Below are 10,569 nucleotides of genomic sequence, written 5' to 3' on the forward strand. Positions count from 1 at the left end.
AGGGGAAACTGGGAATGGAGAAATTTAAATGTAAATAAAGAAAATAAAAAAAAGAATTGAAAAAAAAAAGCATTTTGAGATATAATCTTCTACCTCTTAGAATTTCTATGATCAGTAACAAAACAAATCATGCTGGTGAGGATGTGGAGCAGAGTAACATTCCTTCATTTCTAGTGAGTATGCAAACTTGAACAACCATGATTGAAATAAATATGACAGTTCAACAGTAAGTTGAATTTGAACAAACTGCAGATCCATATATACTACTCTTGGGCATATACCCAATGAATACTCCATCCAACAACTAGGACAGTTATGTTAAAACAATCAAATCATACTCAGCTATACAAAATTGTATATTATACAATGTGCAGCCAAATGAATGGACCTAGAAAAAAAATCATCCTGAGCGAGGTAATGAAAAACCATAAAGGCACCTATGGAATGTATTTACTACAATCAGTAGATCTACTCTTGTGTGTAGTATAATAGAGTATATTCTAAAAGCATAAATGGGTTGTTGGGAATGAAAATTATGGTTTGGCTGGTAGTGGTTATGAGGTAGAAGAAGAGAGTGCAGGAAATGAACACTGGAACCGAAAAGCCATTATGGGTATGGTATGGAAATCTACTGAGAGGAAACTTTCTAAAATCTATGAAGGGGATCCAAATGAGGATTCCTAGTAATGGGGAGTATAATGTCTTAGCCCATTTCTTATCTTGGCAAGACTTCCAGTGGTAAAACTTCATAAAACTCTGTTGAAGTGTTGGCCATATGTTCCATGTAGATCACCAAAATCATGTTCTTTCTATGACAAATGGGTTCTTTCTATCACCAGAGAGGGTCCCATTGCTGAGGAGAACACTCACACACTCACTGAACATCAACAAGGCAACATAGAGCCTTTACCAGTACATTCTGCTGCCTTTGCAATGTTAAGTTACTCCTTATGCAAAGGACACTGAAAGAGAAACCTGGAAACCAACACAGACACAAAACTCTTGACCTACAACTTGTCTTGCCTACAAAATATTCTAGGGCAATGGGAACAACAAACTTGTGGGAGTAGACAATGAACTTCTGATTTGAACCACTCTACAAGTTGGAATCTATATTCTACAGCTTAGTATTTTTATGGGACTATTAGCTGTGAGGACAAAGAGGTTTCTTACTCTGGTGACTGCACTTGGGCCTCCTTTCCTTCCATCAGTTGGCCATGTTAAACTTGGAAATGATAGATTTGCTTCTTCTCAGTATATATTTTTATTTGACTATATTTATTTGTTATCCTAGTGAAGCATGTTCTTTCCTAATTAAAGATATGAATGAAAACTGATTAGAGGGAAGCTGGGGGAGAGAAAGAAAGTAAATGATACTAGAAGCAGGATACATTCTAAAAAGCAAAATCAAGTAAATCAGTGTAGAAAAATTAAAATTAATAAACACAAAATGTGTGATTTAAGAAGTACAAGTCACATTCTACCTCTCTGTATCTATCCTTCTTTTCTCTGTGTGTATGTCTCTCTCTCTCCTTTTATCTTCCTGATTCCTTCTTCATCTCCTTCCTCTTCTATCTCTATCTTTCTTCTCAGTCTGCTTAATGCCAGAGTCCTGGCAATACTCATTTGGGTCTACAGTGTTACTGAAGGACAATTTTTTTTGCACCATCTTCACTGAGGAGTGTATTTTGAAGCACCATCTTGGCAAGTGTGTCAAATCATTTGACAGCTGTCTGGAAAGGTGTGAATGACATTTCTGGGGTCATGTGAAAAATGACATTCATACTGTGGAAATTTGCCAGAACTAAACAAATTTACACTGTCTGCATGGAGGGACAGTTCTACTGAGCTAGACATGCAGCTGCATGATACTGCACTAGCTCAGAGTAAAAACGCCTGCGTGAATATTCTAGAATCTCATGGGACTGCTGGAGAATAGCTAAAATGGCTCTAGTATAATTTTTAATTTAAAAATCCCTAATCAATACTGTTGTATGAATTAATGCTTTCTGAGTATAAAGAATACTAAATGTGTATAAATTCATACTAGACATACACCAAATATCAGTCTATGAACTTACCAGGGAGTGAAAAAATGGTTGATGCAACATAGGATAAAATGAGGAAAGACACAGAGTTCTCTATGTGTCAAAATAATGCCAGGTGAATTAATTTCTGTGAAGACACCCTGAGATGGTGAAAAGGTTGGTTCTTTATTCAAAAATGAATCAAAATACATACATTACTATTTTTTTTCATTTAGCCCCAGACCCTACACAAACTAAGGCCTTTTGTTTTCCACCTGTTCACCTGTTCCACCATCTCCTTTTTAGCCAGATTTCAGATCCCAGCAGGGCAGAGAATGTTAGAAGGCCAAGATTCTACAGAGTCTGTTGGAAGGAGGAAGCAGGTACAGTACTTCTGTGTTCAACTGAGGACAAAGAGAGAAGGTACCCAGTCTAGGTAGCTCATAACCATAATTTCCCAAACAGAGAACCACAGATAAAAAGAATGTCCATGAGTCTGAAGTTGGAGGGATATACACAGTGTGTTGCAAAACAACGAGTTACATAGAAAATCCTGTCTTTGGAAAATAAAAGAAGAGTAGAGAAAATATCCAGAGGAAGCAGAATGTGGGCAGCAGAATAGCAACAAATACTGAAAGAGGGAACACATGCAGCCAGACTCATCATCAGTCTTTCTGTTGTTTGGGGATAACTGCAGAACCCATGTTACATGCATGTGTCAGATGAAATCAAGACCACTGCTTCTGTAAATTTACTGTGCTATCACGCTCTAGTGTAAGGATGCAGGATGAAGCCAGTCCAAGGATCAAAGGCTACAAAGCAGGATGAAAAGGGGAGAATAAGGATCTGAGTCCAACCTGGGCCAGTATGGCCAAATAAAGAAAAAAGGACTCCTGGACAAGAAACCAAAAGATAACAACAGTCTTGGGATTCACAATGTCCTACAAAGTGCTTTCAATGCACTCAACCCTGCCCTTCAACACAGTCACAAAGGATCCATTCAGTTTCTTCCTTTGTTCATGGACAGATACAGACACCTCACAACTCAAAACAGTTTCTCAACCTAGTTGCCTCAACCTAGGTGACCCTCTCCTTCCTGCCCAAGGCTACTGTCCATGTGCATATTGTGTGCTGATGCGATACACTCTGTTGGAATGTGACACATCATATGCACATTATCAATAACAGTCAATGAATCTGATAAGAAACACTGCCATGATCTCCTAAGCTAAAAGGCAAGGCAAAGGAACAGACCTGTGACGATTACCTCCTTTCACCAGCACATACCTCAGCCTTCAGGGCTGCAGTTTCTTTAGTATTTTGTCCACTCAATCCTGTCTTACAGCTCAGAATCTGTCCTTTCCATTGGCTACTGACTGATTTATGACATCACTCTCCCTCTTAGCCTACCAACACCTGGTAGAATACTGGGGTTTCCATGGTGCTGCCTGTAAACAAATTTGGATCATTACGGGTGACCTGTGACCAGTGACCAGTGAGCTCTCTCTGATACTGGATACACTCACTATTTTGGTCAGATTATCAAACAAAGACCACCATTTATCTGGCTCAGTTGTAGGGTGGAGTACAGTTACTTCCCCTACAGAGGCCCCCAACCATGTCAGGTGAGGAAAGAAATTTTCAAACATTTTTTAGCACATCTTTCCCTATTTTTATCATATGTTTAAATCTTTAGAATATTAGGGGTGACATGGATATACATGTCACATGTTGAATGTCATATTAGCTTTTGTTCTTACTTAGAATGAGACTTTGCACATATTGTATACTCTCAACAGATTATTTATCCACCTCACAGAGATTACAGTCCTACTACGGTCTGTGCTCTGTGATGTTGAAGCTTAAAAAGACAAGTGAATGTGGATGAGACTGAGAGGGGACTAGACTCTAAGAAGTGAGTTTTTATAGTGAAAGAAGTATTGAAACTGTTACATGAAAGACAGACCCACAAGAACTGGATTACATAGAAAATCCAAAGTATAAAAATGAAGGGCTGGAAAACAGAGAAATAAAAGGAGTCAAAGCTCCAGAGATCTTTAAGGAACCCAAAGATAGCTTGGGACCGAATGTTGCAGAGAACCACACATTTTAAATCAAAAGGCTCAAAGCATTGTCATTCCCAAGACTTGTTTAGGCAACCATATTTTTAAGACTCCTCTAAGTGCAAGTTCACTGTCACATTTAGAGAATATTATTTCTTCTGGTCCCCAGCTCTTAAAATCTACCACATATTGTGCAGAGTTCTCTGATTCTTTTTTTTTTTTTTTTTTTGGTTTTTCAAGACAGGGTTTCTCTGTGTACCCTTGGCTGTCCTGGAACTCACTCTGTAGACCAGGCTGGCCTTGAACTCAGAAATCTGCCTCCTGCCTCTGCCTCCCAAGTGCTGGGATTAAAGGCATGCGCCACCACCGCCCGGCAGTTCTCTGATTCTTGCATGCGATGGTTGTGGTGTATATTATCAGTTGGGGATGGGAACTCCATAGTCGGTTGTTCTCTGTACAACAAGAACTGAAACAGTTGGGAAATCCTCACAAGGCTTCCCTTCTACAAGAGTCACATGCAATTAACAGTAACAGAGGAAGAGTAAATCTTATTTAGGGATCAACCTTCTAATAGGTTAGCAAAACCCAATGGGTCAGTGCTAAACACATGTACCACCATGAAATGTTACCAGTGGGTTATATACATAAAGTCACAAACACATAGGTGTTTAAGAGTTATACTTAAATATCATCAGTTATAAAAGGAGGAGGAGGGACAAAGGAAGAGTTAACAAAATAAATTAAGTAAATACAACATTCATATACAAACTCCCTGAGGTGGAATTTTTAAAAACCAAAACACCCACAGAGTACAAATGGGCATGGTGATCCTGGGACTCACCTATAACAGGAACAGATCAGATCCGGAAGCATCTGTGATTTCAAGGCCAGACTACTCTAAGAGACCATTTTTCTTTACATAAATGTGCTCAGGACAGGAAAAAGGCAGAAGCTTGAGAAGATATCTAAGGCTCTCCTACCTCTAAACACTTCTACTCTAGGACACAGTGTCACAGCAGGTATGAGAGCAAGACAAAGAAGGGCAAAGAAGGGCTGTGTCTAGGTTGGAGCAAAGGTTGAACCAGTTCAACCATGAATTCCACACCCACAGAGGAAGATCTGGTAGTTCATCAAATGAGTGTCATTCTGGCTAGTGACAAGAATCAATCTGAGCACTTGCAATTGGGATGTTGGAGGAAACTTCTGTTTTTGTCAATCTCAGCCAGTCCAAACTGGAGAGAAGCACTGCTGCCCACAGAAACCTAGAAAGCATCAACCTCATCATTTTCCCACTGTCTTCTTTCTCTCTACAGAAAATTTCCCATCTTCACCTCGGTTTGGGACAGAAAGGTCTCTGCAGCCTTCTCTGCCTCTGCTGAGCAACTCCACACACTCAGGAAGGGTGTGCAACACCTCCAGGGTCTAGAGCCCAGATCTGAGTTCAGCATGGCTTCTGCCATCATCACCCAGCACTTTTCTCCAGCCACTCATGGGTAATGCCTATCTTAACCCACATGCTGGCACAACCATGCTGACTGTGCTGACTGAGCCAGGACAGATCTCCACCTAGGCATCCTCAGGTGCTCTCAAGTGGGATTTCACTGGAAGCACAGGTGGGAGGAAGATGCACTCCAGAAATTCAATGTGACTAATATTGACCAGGACACTACACTCTCCTCTCTGGCTGTGACAAACCAGTGTGATAAAATTTTACATCCTAATGCCATAGGTCCTTTCTATCCAACTATATCTGACAGCTTTGTCCAGGTCACACGTCCGCAGATGCCAAATCAAGGACACAGCCTGGTACCTTCCTACCAGGAGGGTAGCCAGGTCTATTACTATAAGCACAATAGCCTGGGTCCTCTTATAATTGGAGAATTTGGACAGTGTTTGCAGGCCCATGACTCTCTGTCCTACCCTGGGAGTCAGATCTCTGTGCTCCAACGAGAAATGGTGATGGTGCTGAAGGAGATACAGCCAAGGAATGTCCAAATACCACTCTTTACCTCTGCCTTCTCCTATTCTACATCTGCTCAGTCCATGCCAGGCAACAGTCTTCCCGGTGAGTACAGATGCAGGAGGGAAGTAGTGGGATCAGCACTCCAAGGAGACTGACCTCTACATTTTAGTAGTGTACACTCCACACAGAGGGAAAGTGAGTGTCCTGTCAGGCTAAATCCAGCACTGGCTTTCTACCACCACCTTCAGACTCTATCAAAAGAGAGAATGCAAGGCCACAGTGAGTGACATCCATCCTGTTTAAAGGAATACCCATGGAGCATACCATAGTCACACATGTAAATTACTACCCAAGATAATCAGTCCCATCCACCCATACACTGCTATGGACTCCTTCCTGATCTTTCTTTGCTGTGGTACTTCATAGGTAACCCATGTCTAAGAACATACAATCATGTGGACATGTTCTCTACTACTGAGTCACACCCAACCCCAACAATTTCAAATTCTCATTCCACTTTCCATATTAGATTGTGAAACATGGGGCTAGAGAAAATATTTGGTTGTTTAAATGCTTGCTTTGCAGGAGTGCCTACGAGGGTTTGTATACCTAAACCCACATTAAAAATAACCAAGATTTTTGGGTCATCTAAGTAATTATTTTAAGTGTCAGGTAAGTTTTTGGAAACTATGGACCAGACAACCTACCTAATCGCAAAGTTCCACTAAAATGAGAGGCACTCTTATTAAAGACAAAGGGGAAGGAAAGTGAGGAACATATGTCCAGGGAATTTAGTAATCGACCCACTGAGGGTTTTCCTCCACAAACCACACAAGAAGGAAAACAAAAATATCTGAGAAGACGTGACATGCAATGGTCTGCAGAAACAGAGCCGTTAGCAATCTGTCTGCAAACAGAGGAAGCATCCAAGCTCCTCAACAAGAGCTCATAGGAGTGCCATCCCAGTGTTGTAGGGCCAGAATGCTGTGGTACTAGGAAATGGGGTTGGGGGTGGGGAACATCACATTTACCCCAGGCACTGACTTCTTCATTCACTCATTTCCAGTGGTTCGAATGGAGACGTCCCTGGGATTGCCACCTTCAGGGCAGACACAATGTCAGCTTCAGATTCCAGAACTCTGCAACACCTTTACCCAGGTTTCTGACATAATTCTACCAGCTGACAATGGGGACAGAGCATTAGCAGCGCCCATTCACAGTCCTTCAGAATTCTTGGCCTTGCCTCCAGCTCCGAGTCTGGAACAAACAGAGAACAAAAATATCAGTAAGATAAAAGACGAGTTTTTAAAGACTCTGGATGCCTATGAGGGCACAAAAGGAAACCAAGACACACCAGTCATGACTTTGAAACATCCTGACTTGCAGCAGCCTCTGCACTGCACTGATAGTGAGAGTCTAAGACAGAAGCCTGCTTCTGATAGTGCCCATTTGGGAGACTCCACCTTGGGTCCAAATAAGCTTGTGGGACTAGAGAATGTGATTGGATCCAGCTTTGACTTTAAAGACATCACTACACTGGAGGCAGACATTCAGCTTCCCCAACTCCTCAACACCCTCACAGACATAGACCAGGATCAGTCCTGTGAAAACTGGAGAGTCATTAGTAGTTGCTCTGACCAGGTGAGGAAGAATAAACATACACCCTCTGAGCTGCTTGAAGGAGCTCCTCAGGCCAAAATCCAGCACTGTGACCTGCTAGAGGGAGAGGGGGTTTTGGGAGTTGCTGGAGCCAGTGATAGGGCTATTGAAAACATAGCAAAGTAGCCAGAGGGCAAAGCTCCCAAAGTGCCCACCAGCAAGAACAAAAGAGTCAGAACACACCGGCAAGAAAGACCAAATTGACCAGAGAAGAATGCTAAGAAAACTGAAGAGCTTAAGTAGTCAAGGAAGAGAGTCAAAGCAGAAGAGAAGCCCACCATCTCCAAGACCAAGAGGAAGAGGAATCCACCTGAGAGCAGATGTAACAGCTTCAAGAAGCCTCGAACCCACCTTGGCATTCACATGCTGGAGTCTGGGCAAGTCTTCCACCCACTGGGGAAGAAGAGTGGGAAGAATGAGAAGAAAACTGGCATCTCCTCCTTCAGGGGTCTAAAACCCTTCACCAGCAACAAAGATCCAGGTTCAGGCCCAATTAATACAACAGTGCTAAACATGCCAGGTGAGGGCCAGGTTCCTCCAAAAAGTTCAGGGAAGGTTCAGAGAGCCGAGAGCAGAGAGGACAAAGATTGTCTATCTCTATCCCAGTATGAGCTGCCCCCAGCTGGGAAGGTCAAATTAGTACCTCTGCCTTTTCCAACCCTTGAGAAGCCTCAATCCAGACCTGCTTCTAGAAAGCCCCTTTCCCAGGCTTTATGCAGGCCCACTGCAACTTACTGTGCAGCCTCACTCTCACTCATCTCAACCTACCACACTCAGGCCAGCCCAACCACCTTCTGTCAGCACTTCTTTGATGGCCTCTGCCAAGACAGCTCCTCCAATTTCCTCCAGTGCCACACAACTTAATGTAAACAACCCCATCCAGTCTAGTGCTGCGTCTCAGTTGGCCACCTCAAGGCCTGCACCATACAGAGCATCATCTCACACTTCATTCCAAAGAGAGCTTGTTATTGATGCCAGGAACAAGGTACCATCACCTCCCAAACCTCAAACCCAATATCTGCTGCAAGACTTCAGCCGCCAACCCATTCCATGGAGGAAAGTCGACATTCTGGGACCAGTTGTCTCACAGCCCATCCCAAAAGAGCAAAGGCCAGAGAGGGAGGCCATGAAGAACTGTGCACAACAGGAGCGTGAGAATGCTGCCAAGAACCCTTCAACTGGAAAACTCCAGGTTTTCCTTCAGAGGGAGAAGGATATGGATATTTCTCAATATTATGGCTATGCAATGTAAGAGCTGCCAAGATCTTTGTAACAAAGTGCATTTGGACATACACTTGAAGAGATATATTGACTGATACAGATGAGTAAAATGACACAAAAATGTAAATATGTATATACATAGGTATATGTGCAAGAATATAGAAGACTAAGTAGATATAGATGGATAGAAAAAAAACATACCCACATGTATTTGAATAGTTAGTAAAATGCCTATAGAATGTGAAGTTGGTTATTTTATTCTGTTTTCTTCTCTGTGATGATTTAGTTCTTATTTGTATTCTATATGAAATTAAACTTAAGAAATTTATTTAATGTTAAATCAATTGAGAAAATGCTATGGTTGTGCTAAAAAAATTTTGCATTCTTTTATCACATTTTTTTTTTGGTTTTTCAAAGCAGGATTTTTTGGATCACTCTGTCTCTCCTGGAACTCACTCTGTAGACTGGGTTACCCTCAAACTCAGAAATCTGCTTGCCACTGCCTCCCAAGTGCTGGAATTAAAAGCGTGTGTGACCACAGCCCATATTTTTGAGTTTTTAATGCACTGGACATGGTATATCTTGAAGTACATACTGAGTATTAACTACACTCTCCTATTTCCATAAGGTCAGCTTGGTGTTTCCAGCATGGTCTCAGTTGTGGTAAGGTCTGGTGGCCTGCTACAACTCCTGTACATGATGTAAAAGCTTACATCCTTACCAGTTATCCAGAAGATTTTTCTGCCTTCTTGACAGTGTTTGTCATTTCTTGACTCAGTGCCATTGAGCATTTTTTCTAACTGGTGGTAGTAACTGAGAAGGCTATATAACCTTCAGGAAGCACAGCCTTCCTAGGAGAAGTGGATAATTAGGAGTGGCCCTTAAGGTTACAGTTGAGACATGGTTCTGGCCTCTCTCTTTCCTGGTCAGCCATGACATTGGACGCCACTGACATACACCATACTGCTATTAACTGTGCCACTCTACCATGCCTGCCTTGCTGTAATTCACTACAGATCTCTGAACATGAGCCCAAAACAAACCTCCCCTCCTTGTTTCTGCGAAGGTATTGTGTCATAGCAGCAAGAAAGAAACTAAAAGGCTGTAGAGGGTGTTCAGTGTATGCTCTTTAGTTTTGTTTCAACTTGAAACAAGCTAAAATCATTTGGGTCAAAGGAGTCACAATTGAGAAAATGCCTTCACAAAATGAAGCCGAAAGGAAAACTGCACGGTATTTTCTTAAGTCATTGAGGTGGGAGGACTCATTCCTTTGTAGGTGGTGACATTCCTGGGTTGGTGACATTCCTGGGTTGGTGGACATAGGGTTCTACAAGAAAACTGGCTGAGTGTAGCTGAAAACAAGACTCATTGGTTGAGAGCACTAGCTGTTCTTCTAAATGTCCTGAGTTCAATTCCCAGAAGCCAAATGATGTTTCACAACCATCTATAATGGGATCTAATTTATTTCATGGTATGCATTTAAAAAAAAGCATTCACATATATAAACTACATGACTAAATCTTTTTAAAAAATAAGGTGAGACACCCGGATCGGAGGTGAGCAGGAACCAACATCTGTCCCAACACTGGGAGTAACCAGGACCAGCGGGACCAGGCACACGGGAACTCCACCATCC

At 42.0% G+C, this 10,569-nt stretch overlaps 1 pseudogene; it reads left to right on the top strand.

Moving 5' to 3' along the window:
- The first annotated feature begins 7,040 nt into the window (after positions 1–7,040).
- Positions 7,041–9,004, top strand: LOC116102074 (annotated as a pseudogene).
- Positions 9,005–10,569: the final 1,565 nt, after the last annotated feature.

Source organism: Mastomys coucha, unplaced genomic scaffold (genome assembly GCF_008632895.1).
Source record: "Mastomys coucha isolate ucsf_1 unplaced genomic scaffold, UCSF_Mcou_1 pScaffold21, whole genome shotgun sequence".
In the NCBI taxonomy this organism is placed as follows: domain Eukaryota; kingdom Metazoa; phylum Chordata; class Mammalia; order Rodentia; family Muridae; genus Mastomys; species Mastomys coucha.